Source organism: Hibiscus syriacus, unplaced genomic scaffold (assembly GCF_006381635.1).
Source record: "Hibiscus syriacus cultivar Baekdansim isolate YM2019G1 unplaced genomic scaffold, ASM638163v2 tig00110257_pilon, whole genome shotgun sequence".
In the NCBI taxonomy this organism is placed as follows: Eukaryota; Viridiplantae; Streptophyta; class Magnoliopsida; order Malvales; family Malvaceae; genus Hibiscus; species Hibiscus syriacus.
Genome location: NW_024062648.1, coordinates 220944 through 241124, shown reverse-complemented (window position 1 = coordinate 241124; position 20181 = coordinate 220944). Strand labels below are relative to the sequence as shown.

At 35.4% G+C, this 20181-nt stretch overlaps 1 pseudogene; it reads right to left on the bottom strand.

The window, feature by feature from the left end:
• LOC120114946 lies at window positions 1-1744 on the bottom strand (annotated as a pseudogene).
• Window positions 1745-20181: the final 18437 nt, after the last annotated feature.

Below are 20181 nucleotides of genomic sequence, written 5' to 3'. Positions count from 1 at the left end.
AAAAAGTGTGATTCTAGTGATTTTCATGACTTGGACTATAAATAACGTTACAAGACGTATTTGTATAATAAATTTTTTAAATCTTCAACATTTGGTCACAAGGGTTCGGGTTTGCATGTGCAAAAGGATCACTTTTGCCCACCAAGTCATTGGCCTTCAAGGACTCCTTTTCCCAATCCGTCTTGAAAACCACCGTCAAGATAGAGACCACACATGCAATCTGAGCCGCTAACAGCCCGTAACAGAGCCCCACGAACCCTAGTCCCCAAACAAAGGCCAGCACCACGGCCAAGGGTGCACCCACCATGTAGAACGAATAAAAGTTTATGGCCGCACCAATCCCCGGCCTAGCACTGCCTCTCAATATCCCACAGCTCGTGGTTTGTGGACAATTGGCTAACTCACATAGCCCAATTATGGGTAATACGATCATGGTTAGCTCTAGAACTTGGTCATCTTTGGTGAAAACTCTTCCCCATGCTTGTCTCCCCAATATGGCCCCTATCAATCCGAAAATCGATGTCACTAAGGCTACCCCTATTGCGACCATGGCCGCCAGTTTCGCCCTGGTTGGCCTCCCCGCACCGAGCTCGTTCCCGACTCGGGTCGAGGCCGACGCGCTTAGAGCTGACGGCAACGTGTACATCAGAGACGTTGTTTGTATCACTATAGCCGATGTTGCGAGCCCCACTTTGGGTTCGGATAAGTTTCCGGTTAGGATCGTCATGAATTCGTACCACCACCACTCTAGGCAAACAGAGATGCAGCTAGGGATTGAAAGTCGAAGTAGAACTCCCCATTCCTTCCCCATTAGAGATGTCGAAGATGGCGGCGATGACAGTGGCATGAGTACGATTCATCCGGGGCCATTGACGTTGAACTTCGAGTATATAACATGTAACATAGAAGGAAGAAAAGGGTATTGAAATTGGTGATGAAGGTGGAAATAGCGATCCCGGGGACGCCTAATCGTAAATAGAAAGTTAAGACGATCGTGATCGGGACATGAAATGCAGTCGAAACAAAGGCTGACCACATTAAAGGCCATGTCATTCCCTTGCTACGCAAGTAAATGCGTAAAGGTTGAAGAACACTATTGGCTACAAGGTCCGGGATCGCAAACCGACAATAAAGGCTCGCGACTTTCGTTATACCGGGGTCTTGATTGATGCTAAGCATGATAGGTTCAAGGTTAACCCATATCAATCCGATCGGCACCGAAGCGAATAGCAGCATCATAATCGTTCTCCGTAAGGTGAGTGACGCGACCAACAAGTTTCTTGAACCGAAAGCCTGACCACAGAGCGACTCCATGCCGGTGGCTAGACCCGATAAGACCGAGTAGCCGCTAATATTCGTGAACCCAATCGCCAATGCCCCGCCGGCAAGCTCGAGGCTACCTAGTCTGCCCATGCACACCACTAGGACCATGTTCTTCAGGTAACCCACCAAGCTCATTGCTGCTATTGGGAAGCCTATATCTGTTATTCTCTTGAGTCTTCAATCAACTAAATCGGACATGGAAAACAAAACCCAAGTGAGCAACTCGGAGAAATTAACCTTAGGAAAAGGAAATGAAAAATGTTATTGTGTCGGAAGATTTTTGTACCTCTGCCATTGTCGGGTGCTTTTGATGAGATTCGAGTGCTTCGACCATATCTTTTTATTTCGTGTTTTGTCGAGTGTGTAACCAGTAAGCCAAAATGGCAGCAAAAGTTTTTGCCGTGAATCAAACAAGCAGCGACTTAAGTGAGCTTGGATGGGGAAATGTGTGGGATTTGACGGTTTTTTATAGGGCTCCTAGTTAGGTAAGCTGTGGGGCATACCGGTATATATTCATTCATATTGGTTAATATTGCCTCAATACTTGATTTTACCCTGTACTATTGTTAAATTATCGATTTGGTACTTAAAGAAACAAATTTTATCAGTTTGAATATTGCACTTGTAACATCCTGATTTTCGACTTGGTAGTTATTGATAATTGCAGGTGATTAACGGATAGTTGGATCAAATTCCAGAAAAGTCGTTTTTAAAACTTAAATAAAAAATTATTTTGGGAAAGTGCATCTCGGAAAATTATAAATAATTTTAAGCTGAAATTAATATTATTAAGTGTTAATTTGAGTTACAAAAATAAGGGTAAACTACTCAAATGACCATATAACTATGAAGTTGGTGTCGATATGAGCATCATACTTTCAATTTTGACAATATGACCACATAAATATGAAGTAACTGACGTGGACCTTTGACTTGACGTTAGTCAATAGCAATTCACATCAGTTACAATGTCTGTTTTTAACGGCAAGTAACTACATTAAAACCATTTAAATAGTTATGTGGTTATATTGTTAAAATTAAAAGTATGATGATCATATCAACACTAATCCCATAATTAAATAGTCATTTGAATAGTTTATCCTAAAAATAAATTAAATGATTAAATGAGGACTAAAATTGAAATTTAAAAGGATTTATTTATCTCTTTTGAGAAGATATACTAAATTTTCATTTTAAAATTAATTTTTAATTAATACATATAATAGCACTTTTGAGTATTGTACAAATAAATGTTAATAAGTATGATATTCATAGACTGAGATGATATATATAGGGATAGCAATTTAACTCGAAATCGATGATTTTGACTCGATCTAATTTGATAGAGTTGGGTTTTTTTCTAAATCGAGTTCGAATCAAGTGGGGTTGGGTCGAATTTTTAAGGGGGTTAGATCGAGACTGGTTAGGTTTATGTGAAGGGTGAAAAAACTTCGAATCAACCCGACCCCGAGATAATAACGTAATTTCTTTAAAAGCTATTATTTTTTTTAAATTAAGTCGGGTCGGATCAGAGTCGAGTAGAGGATATATATTTTTGAGATCGGATGGAGAATATATAATTTTTGGGTCGGGTCGGGTTCGGTTGGAGGATTCATAGTTTCGGGTTGGGTCGAATTAACCAAAAAGCCTATAGGGGTGGCAACGGGGCGGGGCGGGGACGGTTCTGCATTATCTATTATCTCCAAGACTTGCGGGTACGTTTTTGGTAATCTCCATTATATGTTTCGAAGATTTTTTTGTCCCCATACCCATCCCTTACGGATCGCTATGGGTTTCAGTTAATCCCAATCCCAAAAAATAAACAAATATTTTTTAAATCAATGCAACTCATGAAACTTGTAAGATAGATATATCATATTATCTTAAATTGGTCTCTATCTATAATATGGAAGTTCCAAACGTCAATATTTATCTAACACCCAATGTATATGTACAATTTTAATCATTTTCAATCTCAACAAATCAATGAATATTAAACGAGGAAATATCAAAACTTCAATTTTAGTTCCACTGTAAGTGAGATCAACATTGCAGTACTATAATATATATAGTTAGGGTTTTTTTAATTTTCTTATCATATATATATATATTTTTAAAATATATTAAGGGTATATAGGTAAATGATTATAAATATATTTTTAAAATTTTGTAAAATATCGGGGATCCTTATGGATATTTTTCGGGGATCCTCACGATTATTCACACGGGTACAGTTCGATTATCCCCACGATTTGGATATAGCAATCCCGTCCCCATCCCATTTGAGCTTTGAGGATAAAACTTCCCCCATCCTTGTGGGTGAAGATTTCGGTTATTCCCAATCTTCGTTGGTTTAGATCCCCACGGTTTTTGGATTTTCCCTACCTGATTGCCAACCCTAAAAACCTGACTCTATCCGACTCGTTGCTATCCCTATATATATATATACATACACACACGTCATATGTTATTGTTAAACTTACTGTTAGCATTTATGTTAAAATGTTAGTTAGTGTGTTAGATAAGATAGTTATTTTATTAGAGAGAACTTTTGTATATAAAAGAGACATATTGTAAATTAATATTCAAGGTATGAATATACAAGATGCATTTTTTTTACTTTAGTCTCAACTTTAACATGGTATCAACATTCAACCCGGTCCATTTTTAGTTTCACACCTTATTGGGCCTACGGTTTTTGGCTTTTGTGTTCTTTGTTTTTCTTGTTTGCTTTTTTTGCTCTTCGTTTCTGAGGATGGCACTGTCGCCGCTTCCCACGATTGATTACGCTGTGATTGATTTCAATCACCCCTTTTATCTTCATCCATAGAAAACTCCTGGTACGATACTCATTTCGCATTAGTTGTCTGGCATCGACAATTATACCATTTGGAGCAGGTCTATGTACATCATTCTTCTTGTGAAAAACAAGTTAGGGTTTGTCGATGGTACCTATTGTCACGATGATTTTGAGCCTTTGCTCCAACCTCAATGGGACAAGGTGCAACACCTTAGTTCTTTCATGGATCATTAACTCTGTTAGCAAATAATTATCAGCTAGAATTGTTTCTGTTTCTAGTTCTGCCTTAGTTTGGCTTGATCTGAATGAGAGATTCGATAAGATCAATGGCTCACGTGTGTTCTTCCTTCATCGAGAAATTGCTACTCTTGTTCAAGGTGAATCTTGTATCTCTGCCTATTTCACGCGATTGAAACTTCTTTGGGACAAATTTGATCCTTTGGTGCCATTTGCTATATGTTTTTGTGAAAATGCCCAAACCAATTCAAGGTACATCTCTCAACAACGCCTCTTTCAATTCTTGATGAGGCTTAATGATATTTATGTTGTCGTTCGAAGTCAGTTCTTATTGATGTAACCCTTGTCATCTGTCAACCACGCTTATTTCATGATTCTTTAAGAGGAATCCTGTCACACCCCTATATAGGGGCTAAATTTTATTAATTTAAAATATTAAATTAAAGTTGTAACAAGGGAAAAGTTGTATAATAAATTATAATTTTTTTAAAAGTTGTAGCTCGGTTTCGAAACCTGTTGGAAGTTCATGGACTTTGCACTGAATTTTCCCAATTTTTCCTGGTAAGTTAACACCCAGTTAACCCCCCAATTTTCCCAAAATCCCCAATTCCCCCCAAATCCCAAGACTTAGCCGCCGTTGAGCTTCATACTACCTCCGTTCAGATCATCATCGCCTAGCGAACAAAATTCGACCCCCATTCCGTCGTGAAACACCATCATTCGTCATAATTTTGGGTTTCAATCGTGCGATGAAAAACCCCATGCCACATCAGTTATTTCGTGATTCCGGCCAACCTAGACACTGTCTCGCTTCACCTCCATCACCAACGTGTTCCCTGACCTATTTCGCTCAAAACCCGACTAGTGGGTCGAGTTGTCGTTGTTGTTTTCCTCGTTGCCGGTATGAGTAAGTGTTTCGACCCTTTTTCTTTTGTTTTCAGTGGTTTTAGCTGAAATTGGGTGTTGTTATGGCTTGGTGTTAAGGTTTGAATGATCGTGGAGAAATCAACCGATCACCCCGAGCCCGTCACTGCCACCACACGCCTCCGCGTGCGCGTGGGCTTCTTCCCCTGCCTTGTAAATCTTCTAGAACCGGTCTAGTCGATCTGGACCAGCCCGAACCGACCAACCTGATCTAAATTCGGTTTGTTTTACCCGAACCGAGTCAACCCGACCCGTTGATCGGTCTAACCATAGACTTTGACCGGTCTGACCGTTGATCGATGACTTTAACCAAAAAAGTCAAATTTTATAGGAAGTCATATTTTATGGTTTTCGACGTCCTGAATCTGAATCCAAAGTTTGTTTTGCCAAATTAGCACTCAGTAAGCCATTTTTCAGTGTTTTATCTTCGGAATCAAATTTGGTTTTTCGATTAAGTTCAGTTTCTGACGTAAATTCATTTGCTATGTATTCGAGATATTATGGGACGTGGAATTAAAGTTCAAGAGCGATCAAAAGAAGTTTAAATGGCCGATTGATATGGCTAATAAATCGAGGTAATACTCTACTATAATTTGTATGCTTTTCAAAACACATTGATAATTGGTAAATGCATCAATGTAAATGATTGGTCAATTAGGTGTATTTAATTATCATCTAACTTAAACTGAATATGGAATAAAGGTAGAATATTGTAGAAGACTCAGACTGCTCGCAAAAGAAATTGGTAGACCGATCAAATAATTCTAAGTTCATGGATTATGTAGTAATAATTTGATCTCAGAATCTAAAATTCTGATTAATTTCTTTTAAGGTTAAATGTGGAGAATACTTGATTAAGAAATTACGAAAATACCCTTAAGTTGTAAAAATGGTATGTATTGACACTGATAGTGGAATTACCCCGAGAATCTGTCTTTTGACCCGATAAAATTTATGGCGCACATGTTAACTCCTAATTTATTTAGAAAATATCTTATAATCAGTTTTAAACCTCAGAGAAAGCACAAGGCCTATAAACTTTGATTCTTGAATAAAAACTTGAAACCTAATTTATCGGAAGTAATGTCATTGACAGAATTGAATGAAATGATGATAATACCCTTAAAGTGTAAAAAGGACTATAGATGACTATGATAATAGAGACGACCCGAGAACTCATATTTTGATCCACTTAAACATTAGAATCACCGATTAAATTCCTTATCTATTTGAAATGCCTCTGAAGTGTAAAATGACCTGAAATACGTCCAAGCCCTGGAATAACTAAATACCCTCAAGTCCTAAAATGAATAAATCAACCTCAAATACCAAAATGACCTAGAATTCATATTTCCTAAGCAAACACTCGGAGACTAAGTTTCCGAATGTAGTACTTTACACGTCAGAATTTCTTGAAATGACCAAATTATATAACCAAATTGAACTAAATGGAAGTATTGTATATATCCAAATTGCGGAAACGAACGAATTACTTTGGAAACTCTAAAGTGATCGGGATAGACTTAACTACTAAATGACCTAAATACCCTCAAATACCTAAAATTAAGTGAATGACTTAGATAAGTCTGGAAACGCTAATGAAACTATATGTCGTACTATCCATAAGGGTTTTGAACCAAGAATCAAACATGTCGACATTTCTTGATATCGTTGCAATACAAAAATAAAATAAATACCATTGGAATATCTGTTTGTATCCCTAAAATCTATTCAACGATGATTCTAAAGATGATCATTACGATAAAAGTTGTTAGTATTAAAGTGTGAATACCTTTGAAGTGCATCAATTTGACCGATTGACAGGTATCACAGTGTTAGGATTTGTTCAGTTTGAGTTAACTCGATATCCTGATAAATTGACACGAATCTTAAATACCATGAGTCATCGTTTCACCCTTATTAGATCAAATTACTAATAATTCTTCAAGAACCAAATGTTTAAAATACCCCTAATTTTCTGAATAATGGAATCACTCCTGTCATATTTGAAATCTTTAGTATCTCTAATGCAGAAGATTTTGAGTACCTTCCTGATTGCTTAGTGCCTCCGAAAAATATATGAATACTATATGATCTTGATAAAACATTTCTTGAATGATGATGACTTTGTTAGCTATCAAACCCCTTTTATAGGGATATTGATTCGAAATCCTATTAAATTATAGAAGTATCATGGTCCCCATTTGATAATTGCTAAGTACATTTGAAAAATAACTAGATCCTCTAGTGCGTTCCCTATGTACTACTCGAATATTTTATCTGTTTGAAATACGTTTCACTGAGATTTATGATTTAATGGTTTACTGGCTTATGAACCATGGCTACATGGCATGTGTTCTCTGATTATTTTTCACTGGAAAATATATTTGTCCCTGATTTATGGATCATGGGATTTATTGGTTACAACTTGAATTGTTTTATTGGGACATTATCTGGGTATGTTGGAGTATGGATGTTCATATCTGATCAAGCTGATAATTCCTTAAGAACCTAAAGTGACCTTTGGGTAGGCTCCGAGGCCCCGAGAAACTTTCTTGGGTAGGCTCTCAGGCCCCAAGGCACTTCATTGGGTAAATCATGGGACTGAATATGGTGTACGGGTATAAGGCAGTTATGTGGTTTATTTCATGGTTACTCATACGATATATTACTGGATCACGATCTTGATATTATATTTTAGTGTTAAATCTGATTTCTACTGGATATTGTATGGGTAGGATTATGGAGTATGAAGTTTAGCTCTGATCAATCTGGTAAATCCTTACGGACCTAAGGAGATCATTGGGTAGGTCCATAGGCCCTAAGGTACTCCCTTAGGGTGGCACCTTTATTGTGCGCTTAGGGTAAGTCCTTATGGATGCGGTTCTAGGGAACTGCATAAAGGTGTTCGTTTTGAGGGTTTTACTATGGTTTTAAAAATATGTTTTAAATTGTTACTGTTTTAAAAAGATTTGTACATTTTCACTGGTTTTGGTTAGAACACACTAGACATCCTATTCCAATCTTCTGAACTTGTTTCTCTGAATGTTTACTCTGAACTGAAATTTTCCTATCTCTTACATGAAGAAATATCAGTGGAACTTTAGCTCCTCACGAAAATCCGTGGATGTTTGAATTAATAAGGAAAAATATATGTTTTCCATGTATCTGCATGTCCTTTAGCATCACTTGGTAGCTCTGTATTACTGAGCTTCCCAAAGCTCACTCTTTTACTCACCATTTTAGGTTAAAAGAATCGAACCAGTGCAGCTATCGACATCAGTAAAGGAGTTCTACCGGCGTTGCTTATAAATTGTTTTATGACTTTACGTGTTTTAACATAAATTTTAAATTTTCCTAGATTTTTATTGTAGGTCGCTCCGGTGGCACAAATGTGACACCTCGGATCGAATCAAGTCACATGCATCGGTCTGTTGGTGGTATAAATCCCATTGTCTTCAGTTATCTGGTGTTACTCCTTTTACAGATTCTACAACTTTGTATTCTAATGTGGCTAGCAATCGTAGGCATTTCAATGAGACGTGTGACCATTGCAAGATCAAGGGTCATAAGAAGGAAAATTGCTATAGACTTATTGGTTTTCCAGCTGACTTCAAGTTCACCAAGAAAAAGGGATCGCGTCTATTCAATCTGAGGCCGATAGTTCCATTCATGAGTCTATCTCTTTTGCTCTACCTATTTTTACCTTAGAGTATTACAAACAACTTTTAGGGCTTCTGAATCAGTCTTCAGATCCAGTTCCCTCTATGAATCTGTCATGTACTTTATGTTCTCACTCATTCCTCGATTGAATGGATTCTGAACACTGGAGCAACTGACCACATTTTGTCAGATTTTAATTGTTTGATTAATCCCATTTCTTATGCCTCCAATTCGAAGTTTGTCCAATTGCCAAATAGTAAATATTATTGTGTCACTTATATAGGTTTAGTTAATTTGCCTTGTGGTATCACTTTATCAAATGTTTTGTTTGTTCCCAACTTCACTCATAATCTCATTTCTCTCTCAAAATTGACCCACGTTTTGCATTGTGTTGTGTTCTTCTATCCTGATTTTTGCATATTGTGAGATCTTTACAGTGGCATGATAAAGTTGATTGGTAAAGAGTTTAGAGGTCTTTATCTGCTTAGGTTTTTTTCAAACACTACTTCTTTAGTTCTGAATTACATACTTCTATATGTAATTTTACTGGTATTTCTAAAACTTCAATCAATGTTTCTAAGTTTGTTGATGAAAATAAAATACATCTCTGACATGCTTGTTTGGGACACGTTTCGGCTGCTCAATTACATCGCTTACCTATGTTTTATAATACTATTGTTCATCCTACTTCTGTTCAGAACTATTTTATTTGCCCTTTAGCAAGACAATCTAGACTTATTTTTCCTTTAAGTACTTTTAGGAAAAATACTCATTTTAGTCTAATACATATAGATATATGGGGGCCATATCGAATTTCAACACATTCCGATCATTGTTTCTTCATAACTATTATAAATTATAATACTAGGATGTCTTGGGTGTACTTATTGAAGCTTAAGAGTGATGCTTTTCTTTGCCTTAAAAAATTTATCTCCATAATACAAACTCAATTTTCTTCTTCTGTCAAAATCATCCACAGTGATAATGTCAATGAGTTTATTAACTCTTTTTGTTCTCCTATTTTTGATTCTTTAGGTGTTATCCACCAAAGTTCCTGTGTGCATACTCCTCAACAGAATAGAGTTGTAGAATAAAAATATAGTCATTTATTAGAGGTTATTACAACCCTTCATTTTCAATCTCAAGTTCCCCTGAAATTTTGGAGGGAATGTGTTTTGGCTGCCTGTTATATAATCAATAGGCTACATTCTTTAGTCTTATCTTGGAAAACACCTTTTGAGCTTTTATATCATAAACCTCCTAGTTATGATCACTTCAAAGTGTTTGGTTGTCTATGCTATGCAACTAATCTTACTCCTCGTGATAAATTTGCTCCCCGTGCTTTTCCTTCAATTTTTGTAGGATATTCACCAACTCAGAAGGGTTACTTATTGTTTAACCGTGAACCAAAAAAGTTGTTTGTTAACACATATGTCAAATTTCATGAAGATACATTTCCCTTTCATCATTCTTCTCCTTTTTATGATATTGTTTCTTTTTTTCCCCAAATCTTCTTTTGATTCATGATTCTTATTTTCTAGGTTTTAACTCCACCACATCCTGTTACACAATCCTCCTCACATCCTTCTGTTTCCTCTATGTAGGACCAGGTTCCTCCTTCACCACAACATTCTCCATCACAATCCTTTTCACAACCTTCTTAGTAGGACCACATTCTTCCTTTCCAACAACCTGTTTCAACTAAGATTGCCTCTTCTGATAAATCTTATGCTTCAATAAGTGCACATGCTCCTCTTAAAAAATCATCTAGAGTTTCTAACCCACCTTATTGGTGAAACAATTTTATATGTTCTTGTCAATTTTCCCCATCAGTAGGTTTGACTCTTTTTGATCATTTGCCATCTCAAACTCATGTTTTCATTTTTTTTCATATCTCAAATTTCTGAACCTCAGACATATTCAGAGGCTGTTAAAAATCCTCTGTGGGTCAAGGTAATGAATGAAAAAATTCATACATTGAAGTCTAATAAAATGTGATCTCTTATTCTATTTCCACCAGGAAAAGTTCTAATCGGGGTAAGTGAGATTACTGAGTTAAGTACAAATCATCAGGTGAGGTTGAGAGGTATAAAGCTCGCTTGGTTGCTAAGGGTTTTACTCAACAGGAGAATTAATTTTTTGGATATGTATTCTCCTGTGGTTAAAATGGTTACCATTAAATTGTTTTAGCTATTGCCTCTACATTCAACTGGACTTTATTTCAAATGGATGTTTTTAATGCTTTTTTGGAATGAGATCTTTCTGAGGAGATTTATATGGTCTTACCCGAGGGTTTTTGCATCCAAGGGGAGAATATTGTGCGCAGGCTGCAAAAATCTTTGTATGGGCTCAAATAGGCCTCTAGGCAATCGAATTTCTAGGAAGAAGAAATTGAACCTTGCTGAAGCTCCGTTGTCTGCTGGTTATGTTCAAAGTAAGCATGATTATTCTTTATTCATTAAGAGGAAACAAGACAATATGGTTATTGTTGGTTTATGTGATGATTTGGTGATAACTGGAAATAGTAGTAACTTGATTACTATATTGAAACAAATCTTGAATGGTCATTTTAAGATGAAGGACTTGGGTGAATTGAATTTTTTTAAGTGTTGAAGTTTTGAGATCAGAAAATGGTATATTTTTAAACCAAAGGAAGTATGCAATTCAACTAATAAAGGATATTGGTTTGGAGGAAGCTAAGATAACAACAACAACATTAAAACAGAACTTGAAGTTGACTTTTTTGGAATATGAAAAGGTAGTCACGCAGGGCGGTGAAGAAGAAAATGAGTTGATGAAAGACAAGACTATATATCAAAGGTTTATTGAAAGACTAATCTACTTGACATATACCAAACCAGATATTACTTATGCACTGAATTTTTTAAATCAATTCATGCAGCAACAAAAAAATCACACATGAAAGCTGCTTTAAGAGTGGTTACATATGTCAAAAGATAACCAGGGCAAGAAAATTTTTTGAAATCTTCAGCAGATTGCCAGATTTTAGCATACTGTGATTTGGATCGGGATTCATGTCCTATGATTAGGAAGTCTGTTACATGCTATTGCATCAAACTTGGTGATTCTTTGATTTCATAGAAATCAAAGAAGCAAAATATTGTAGCAAGGTTATTGATTGAAGCAGAATACAAAGCTATGTCAATGGTTGTTTCTGAGATAGTTTGGTTGCAAGGTTTACTAGCAGAACTTGGTTTGGGAGATATAAAACTGGTAAAGCTCTATTGTGATAATAAGGATGCACTTCAAATAGCTACAAATTTAGTGTATCATGAAAGAACCAAACATATCGAAATTGGCTATCACTTTGTGAGGGAAAAGATCCAACAAGGGTTGACCCAGATAGAGCATATTTCAACGCATGAGCAATTGGCATATATAATGACAAAAGCTTTGGAAAGTCAGCAACATTACCATTTGAAGTCCAAGTTGGGAGTTGAAAATATTTTTCAATACCAAACTTGAGGGGGAGTGTTAAACTTACTGTTAGCATTTCTGTTAATATGTTAGTTTGTTAGATAAAATAGTTATTTTGTTAGAGATAGTTTTTGTATATAAAAGAGATTGTAAATTAATATTCAAGGTGTGAATATACATGATGTATTTTTTTACTTTAGTCTTTACTTTAACAGATACTAATTAAGTTAGAGGAAATACATCGAGTCTTGATGACTAGCTTGGATATATATATACATGTTTAATGCCCAAATTATACCTTTTGTGTTAAATAAGTGCCTACATTTTTTTTGCCAATCCGGGTGCCTAACGTTACAAACGTTAGCACTTTAGGTGTTCTGGCCATCAACAACATTAGTTTTTCTCGTTAAGTGACACGTGTCACAACCTGGTAATTTTAAAAAATTATATAAAATTAAAAAAATAAAATTACATATATTTTTTAAAAGAAAACACATAAATTTTGAAATAACCCCTAAACTTTAAAAACTTTCATTTCAACCCTTAAACCCACATCGACCGTTACCCTTTGCTGTCGAAGAAGCTCTATCCGACCTCCCCTCCCCCGGCGACCAAAACCTCTATAAAATTATGATCGGTTGACGACCGATCGACGACAAATCGTCATTTAAGTCCCGCGAACCCTAGGATGAAAATCGCGATCCCAAGCGATTCCGATGGTAAATCGACAACAACTATGACATCATATAACTAGGATGATGGCAAGGACTACGTCAGTGGTGACGATCATGACCGGTGAGGGGTACGACGGTGGATTAAGGTTATGATTTGGGATTTTAGGGTTGTTTTATAAGAAATTTTAAAGTTTTTTTTATAAATATAATAATATTTTTAATATTTTAAAAAATTCAAAATTACCAGATTGTGACACATGTCACTTAACGAGGGAAACTAACGTCGTTGATGACCCGGGCACCTAAAGTGTTAACGTTTGTAATGTTAGGCACCCAGATGGGCCAAAAAAATGCAGGCACTTATTTGGCACAAAAGTATAGTTTGAGCACTTATTTGGCATTAAGTCGTATATATATGGGGTAGGATCCAATTACACTATGTAAAATTCTTTTTAGTTTTACATTTTTTAAGATAATTAGATGAAATAAATTAAAGGATGAGATTAACAGTAGAAAATGAGAAGATATTCACACAAAAAATAAGGAGTTAATCTCAACCTTTTATTTCCATTAATCAAGTGGTCCTAAAATGTTGTAAAACTAAAAGAGTTTTACACAGTGTAAGTGGATCATAACCCATATATATATAGGCATAATCTAATTACATTGTGTAAAACTCTTTTAGTTTTACAACCATTGGATGAGAGAAATTAAATTATGAGATTAAAGTAGAAAATGAGAAAATATTCACTGGAAAAAATGAGTTAAACTCAACCTTTGATTTCCACCAATCCAATAGTCTTAAAAAGGTGTAAAACTTAAAGCGTTTTACACGGTGTAAGTGGATCCTAACCCATGTATATATAATTTAAGGCATAATAACAAAATTACCCTCAACCTTTGCGTAAAAAGTCACTTTGCCCCCAACGTTTTATTTTAGAGCAAAACGCCCCATGGGTGGATGACAATCGTTAATTGACTAGCAGTCAACACTTCCTATTAATGTGACAGGTACACGTGTGATGCCACGTCATCAAAAAATATTTTTAAACTATTTTAAATATATTTTTATACGAATATATGTACTTAATTATAATTATAGTTTACTCTAAAAATAATTTTTTCTGAAGTGGCATCACACATGGGTTTTCCACATCCGTATGAAACATTAACAATTAGTCAACTGAAATTTTTCATCCAACCAGGGGACATTTTGCTCCAAAATGAAATGTTGTAGGCTAAAATGCTTCCAAAAAAAATAGGGAGTAAAGTGACCATTTGTGCAAACGTTGGGGGTAATTTTATTATCATGCCATTATTTAATGTCTTTATGTTTATGTCCGATTTACATGCTTACGTTTATGTCACACATGAAATATAATATAGTAGAAATGTATCACTGATTTTTTTTATTCAGTGTTTGGATTATTTTCGTGCACCTATTATAGATTTTATAGATCGCGACATGGATAACAACATCATCAAATAAGTCTTAATAAGATTATCTGAGTTAAATAAATAAATACTTAGACGGATATATAAGAGTCCTTTTTGGTATTAAGTCAAGTTGTAATTTCTTTTTATTAGAGTAGTTTTTAAAATTGAAGGAGCTCTAAATTTTGTAGGATAAACTCTCGAGATAACGTTCTCAAACAAATTATTTCACGAGATAATGCTCTCCCAAGATTAATTGCTCAAATAGGGTGAAATCTACAGTGTTGACCGTAGGTCGCCATGCCATCCGGGCGACCTACTAGGTCGCCATGTCTTCCCGGCGAGCTTTGAGAGAGATTGCATGTGTCATGCACGTTCCAACACGCTGGACATCCGAGGGCATCCGACCGAGGCTATCCGAGCGAGCTATGGGAGGGCAGGAGGAATCACGCAAGGAGCAGGAGGTAGTGCATGGCAACCTACAAGGTCGCCAGGAGTGCATGGCGACCTACAAGGTCGCCCGGAGTGCATGGCGACCTACAAGGTCATCCGGAGGGCGTGGCGACCTATGCTTGGGGACGTGCATGGCTGGCCACGTAGTAGGTCGCCCGGAAGGCATGGCGACCTACGATAGATTTCACCCTATTTGAGCAATTAATCTTGAGAGAGCATTATCTAGTGAAATAATTTGTTCGAGAACATTATGTCGAGAGTTTAGCCATTTTGTACGATTGCTTTGATCTTTATATAGTTTAAAATTCTTTTAATCATTTCGATGATCGAGTGTGACACTCCTGAACTCGTCGGAGAGGTGACCCATATGATGTAGGTGTTACAACCTATATATATGGTTGAGTGTTGGTGTATGATTTGGATGTGTTTGAAAAGGTGATAAGCGAAAGTAAAGACTTCCCTAGACTGCAATTGTAGATGGTCTACATAGGTGATTGGGAGAACATTAGGCATTGAAACCTTATTTTAACCGTGCGATATTAGCAGGCATGTGTCCCGAACCCAGTCAGCCTTTGTCATTTTCCCGATAAAATGCGAACATATCCACATCCCATCGCCTAAACTCAACCAACCTATGTTTAAGTTTACCCTATTTCTTTATCCTCACGTTCACAATATTCGAGTTTCGGTGGCTGTCACTTTTGATCACTTCACTATCCACATCACTCAAATTTGGATCTCATTTTCAAAATAAGAGTTATAAAATATCTTAAAAATAATGAGTTCAAATTGAAATTTGTCGAGTTTGTATTATTTTATTATTTTTTATCAGGACTTTGAAATGGATTTACTTTTAATTAAATTAATTTTAAAGTATGAAGATATCCTCAATTCAGATTGTGATGTGTGTTATCATTTGATTTATGACTAAATTGATAGAATATGTAAATATTGATGACTAAATTTATAATTATATAAATATTATAACAGTCGCGTCAATTGCTTCATTAAATCTTAACATGACTAGTAACTTGATTGCAACACTTAAATAATTAGATGATCTGGTTGATAAAATTAAAAAAATCGATGATCAAAATAAAAATGAGTAATAGTTAAGTGGTCACAGGATATACATATAATTTACCAACACATATGACTCCCAAGAACAATGGTGAATCCGAGCAATTGAGGGTGAAAGAAAGGAGAAAAGGTGGACGAGAATAGTCGGACGACACCAGGACCATCGAAAATGTCTAAACTTAGATAACACAAAATGAGAGAAGAAGAAAAAAAGGTTTAATAGATAAGTCAAAGAAAGGGTAAATTACGCGTTTAGTATTCAAACAATTAGTTTTGATCCGTTTTAGTATTTAAATTTTCATTTTTTTCAAAATCATACCTAAAGTTTAGTTTTTGTTCATTTTTTGAATTTTGTTTGAAAGTTTATGTACTAAAACAGACCAAAATTGAGAGTTTAGGTACTAAACGTGTTAAGCTTTCAACGGTGGGGTACTAAAATGAAACAAAAACTAAACGTTAGATATGCTTTTGAAAAATTGAAAGTTTAGATACTAAAATAGACCAAAACTGATAGTTTAAGTACTAAATACATAATTTACCCTAAAAGAAAAAGGTCAAGTACACAAATAGTCCTCCAACTATATGGCAATTCTTTGTTTAATCCCTCAACTATTAAAAGTTACAAAATGATCCATCGACTATTAAAAGTTACAAAATGATCCCTCGACTATAGGGTATTGCTTTGTTGAGTCTCTCGACTATTAAAAGTTACAAAATGATCACCTGCCTATTCGTATGTTCCAAACTCATCATTTTTGTTAAAAATTTGACATCGTCTGAGCTGGATGTTAACCTATTGACTTGGATATGATAAAATATGATCTCATAACCGTTTGAGTTGTATGGTTATTTGAGATCATGAGAACAAATTTTATCATATCTCAGTTAACAGATTAACGTCTAGCTTAAACTGTCATCATTTTTAACGAAATGACTGGCTTGGAACATATGAATAACCGAGTGACCATTACGTAACTTTTAATAGTCGATGAACTCAACAAGATAATGTCCTATAGTCAGAGGATCATTTTATAACTTTTAATAGTTTGAGGACTCAACAAAGTAATGTCATATAGCCGAAGACTATTTATGTACTTTACCGAAGAAGAAAAATAAGTTTGTTTACTTGACGGGCACTATCACAGATATATGTGTGTGTAGATGACATAGTACATAGGGTATGCAATGGAAGCAAATTAAAAGCCGGATTTGGGAACATGTGCATATGTCTCAAAACATCCAAAACCCAAATTGAAATTTTAGATGTTCAGGTCAATGTGACTAGTTTTACAAGAAAAAAAATTTGGGTAAAATAAACAAATGATCATCAAACTATATTAAAATAATCTTTTAACTATTAAAGTATTGAAAATTATAAAATAGTCATTAAACCCTTACAAAAATAATTACCACACGTTATAAAATAGTGATAAATTTTAACAAGTTTAAGGAATATTTTATAATAGTCTTATCTGTTTTAAGAATTATTTTGTAGCAATTCGATAAGTATAATAACCATTTTATAACTTTTAAAGTTTCGATATTCAAAAAAAATCATTTCAGTATAATTTAATAAATGTTAATGTACTTTAGTAGACTTGTACATAATATCTCTTTGGGAGAACGAGTTGATCGCGTTCGATGTGTTGGAAAACGATTAATCTGCTGGTTCCATTGCCAGTGTCGTCGAAGTCTCAAAAGTAAGATCGAAAATCATTCGATGTCGAATTCTGAGAATCCTTCCTCTCTTACTCCCTGTTAACATGCAACATTAATGGAGACTCTGCTACTGCTACTGTAAAAAAATCTGTACTCACCATTGCACCTCAGTTTGTTTCTTTTTCCAACCAACTGCAGGCAACCGAAGATCTAATAAGTCCGAGATTTGGGTATAGTTCATGCTTTGTCTCGAATTCATGGCCCGACGAATTGAACTCTTAGCTCACTGTTTGTGGTGGTTACAATGGATTCGAATTGAAATATTCAGATCCGACAAAGAATATTTCGGTCATTCTCAGTGCCATGTGTGGAACAATATTCCTATCACCTATGTCAATGCAGTTTTGGCAGCCATGACATGAGAATTTTCTGTGAATAAAGGAGAGAAAGGAACCAATCTGACCATTGAAGGACGTTTAGATGTGATCAATTTCACCCTTCAGTCAATTCAGTATCTCGGGAACTAATCATTGAATTCGACTGCAAGTTTTCAGTTTTAGCTGTACCTTTTTTCCAATTTTCGGACAGAATACAAGGGTATAACTTTCCAATGACTTCCATCATACAAGGAACAGTAATTTTTCGGGGAATGTCACCCTTCGAGTATCGGCCAGGAACCGAAATGGAGCTAGTGACTTGGATGTTCAAGTAGTAGTTGATCCCATTAATGATCCTCCATATGTTAATGTTCCTGAATTCATTATGTTGAAGAACACTAGGGACGAATCTTCGTTGTTATCGGTTTCGGTTCTCTATCGGCGATCCGGATGTTCTTAATTTCACTGGTAAGTTTCTGGAATTCTTAAACTAGGATTAGGATACTTAATATTCGAATCCGAGTAACATCGTGCTGGTGAAAAATTAAGGGGGTGAGTCAGGCTTCGAACTGGCGTTTTCGATGGAAGTGTGTGATGAATTTTTGCTACCAACACTACCGGATGCCCTTACCGATTCAACTGAACTGAAGTCGAGGAACATTTATCAATGGCAACCACTTCAAACATATGTTACCATCCCGAAACTGCTCGTAGTCAGAGCTATTACATAAAGAAATTTCACACGTTTATACTTGAGAGACGACTTGACCAAATTTTCACACGTTTCCTTCAAGTATCAGATATACTTGTCTTCACCATCAACATGGACGTTGTCTCAACTGGAGGCCCCAAATGCTGTTGCTGAGGCCAGAGAAGGAGAAAGCTCTATGAGATTGCAAACAAAATTCCATAAAAATTTATGTATCAGTAAATAATCAGGCACTTGATCCATATAATACAATCATTTCGGCTCATAAAAGTAATAAACAAACACACACGCATTAGTATATACATATCAAGCAGTATACCAATGGAGGAGGCACAAAAATGAGCACCCTAAAATCAACAAGATTATCAATAATAATACTAGCAAATAATAATTCCATTGCTATCTAGAAGTACCCGTTTCCTGCGATAAAAATGTAATTAAGAAATATTATAAAATTATCCATCTTTTCAAGCTCATTCTAAACCCCAAGTTATTCGTCCTCGCTTACCAAGTTATTCTTCCTCCATCGTTCATAGAGTGTTACATTAATCATTTGTTAACTAACGATTTTTACTGGTGATTGGCACATGATTCAAACCTGACATGTTTTGACCCGACCCGATCGGGTCCGATTTCTTTTAAAAAACAGCTTCGGTTTGTGTCAGATTTTTAAAGAATAAGTTCGAATCGAGTTCAAGTTTATGATGAAAAATATCAGACCCGAAAAGTAATATAATTATACATTATTTATTTACAGATAATTTAAATAATATCTCTCTTTATATTATTTTTTAATTAAGCCCATATTTTATGAATAAAAACTAATAATTTTATAATATTTCGGACCAGGTCGAAGTCAGATTTTATCTCTGATTTGAGTCAAGAAAAATTATCTTAAACATGACCTGACCCGAGTTTCAATGAATAGTATAATTTTTTTGATTCAATCATGCTCACAAAACAAAGATTTCACCTAACTCTAGTTTCCACTCACAAAGAGATCGTTTTACCTAGGGATGGACATGAGTAGTGTTGAGTCGGATTTTTTGTCTACTCGACCCGAGAACAATGAATTTTCCACCCTAGATCTGTTCTGATCTGACCAAAATAAGATTTCACCCGACCTGATTTATCCCGAAATAGTAAAAAATATTATTTTTATTTTTAAATCTAAATCCGACCCGATCCGACCCAAACATCATATTTAAAAATTTCAATCCGACCCGAATATAATTTTTTTTTAAAACCCAACCCAATCGAATCAAATCGAGTCAAAACCCGTCGAATTTCGTTACTATACTCATCCCTAGTTTACCTGAAAATAGAAGGGTTAAGGCTTAGATGATCCAAAATAAAATAAAGACCAAAATAATTTTAATAAATTTTAGAGACTGATTTTTACATTATGCC